The sequence below is a fragment of the Guillardia theta genome, assembly GCF_000315625.1.
Source record: "Guillardia theta CCMP2712 unplaced genomic scaffold GUITHscaffold_115, whole genome shotgun sequence".
Taxonomy (NCBI): Eukaryota; class Cryptophyceae; order Pyrenomonadales; family Geminigeraceae; genus Guillardia; species Guillardia theta.
This window is the reverse complement of record NW_005434559.1, coordinates 73,929-75,635: the sequence shown is the minus strand read 5'-3', so window position 1 is coordinate 75,635 and position 1,707 is coordinate 73,929.

Sequence of the window (1,707 nt, the reverse complement as noted above, 5' to 3'; positions counted from 1 at the left end):
TCCCTCCCCTCCACTCCACTCCTCTCCTCATATCTTCTCCTCTCCTCTACTCCCCTCTCCTCCCTCCCTCTGCTCTTCTCTGCTCTGCTCTGCTCTGCTCTGTCTCTCTCTCTGTTCTTGCTTGACTCCTTCCTCTCAGACCATCGAAAAGCCAAAGAAGACTGAAAAAAAGTTAGTTAACCCTTCCACGGACCGTTGAAAACTTCTCCTCCTCTTCTTTTCCTCCCATTCATCCTCTTCCTCTTTTCTTTTCCCATCCTCTGCCTCCGTCTCTCTCCTTTTCTCCAATGCATCCTTTCTCTGAACTGCTGACTGACAGGCCTGCGTGGAGGAGGGCCTGAAGTGGAGAATGAAGGGGGAGGAGCAGGAGCAGGAGCAGGAGCAGGAGCAGGAGCAGGAGCAGGAGCAGGAGCAGGAGCAGGAGCAGGAGCAGGAGTAGGAGCAGGAGCAGGAGCAGGAGCAGGAGCAGGAGCTTGCGCGGGAAGCTACCTTCTTGAACCATTCACCTTTTCCTCGATGAGACTGAGAGGAGGAGAGGAGATACAGCAGCTTTTCGAGGATGCAGTTTCAACAATTCTTGACCGGTCGATCTTCCGCCCGTCCTCCCTCCTTCTTTCTCCCTCGCCCTCTCCTCCTGCCTCTTGCCTCCTCCTACTACTCTCCTCCTCCTCCTCCTCCTCCTCCTCTTTTTCCTTTTCCTCTTTCTCTTCTTCCTCCTCTCCCTCTCCTCCTCCTCCTCCTCCTCCTCCTCCTCCTCCTCCTCCCCCCTCACCATCTTCTAACTCTCAGTCTGAGTGCAGGTGGACTGCGTTAAGTCTCGCCATTACTAACGGGTTCGCACTCCTTGCTCTTCCGACCCCAATCCCCTCACTATCTTCCTCACCATCTCCCTCCTCCCTCCTCCCTCCTCCCTCCTCCCTCCTCCCTCCTCCCCCCTTCTCCCTTATGCCTCGTCCCTCCTCTCCTACTTGTTCACTCCTGCTCCTGCTCCTCCTGCTCCTCCTGCTCCTCCTGCTCCTCCTGCTCCTCCCTCTTGCTTGTCTTCCCTTCTTCCTCGTTCAGTTCTTTCCCCTCCTGCTCCTGCCCTACTCCTACCTGTTACCGGCTATCCCTCCTGCTCTTCTCAACTTGGCAAGCAGGTGGGGAGGGCAGGAAGGTGAGAGCAGGAAGAACGAGCTGGTGAGTTCGAGCGGGGGCTGGCTGCTGGGTTGGAGCTGACGGAGGGGAGCAGCACAAATACATCTGCAAGAAGTTTGTAGAGGAGCAGGAGATCGATGCGGACGAGTTGATGCAGGAGCTGAATGAGGTCATATCATCATCATCATCATCATCATCATCATCATCATCATCATCATCATCATCATCATCATCATCAATTTTCCTTTCTTACATCTCTTCAAGTTTCTCCTCGAACAATTTCACACAGACGCTCAAGATGACAGGTCCTCCTCTCCCCTTCCCTCAGCTTCTTCCTGCCTCCTCTTCTCACCTCCTCCTCGTCCTTCTCCTCCTCGTCTTCCTCCTCCTACTCCTACTCATTCGTTTCCTGCTCCCCACCTCTCCCTTCCCTCTCTTCCTCTTCCTCTTCCTCTTCCTCTTCCTCTTCCTCTTCCTCTCCCTGTCTTCTTCTTTCTGACGTGGAGTAGCTGCGCGCAAGTAGCGGCTCATATCACACTGCTGGCCACTCCTTCTCCTCCTCCTGCACTT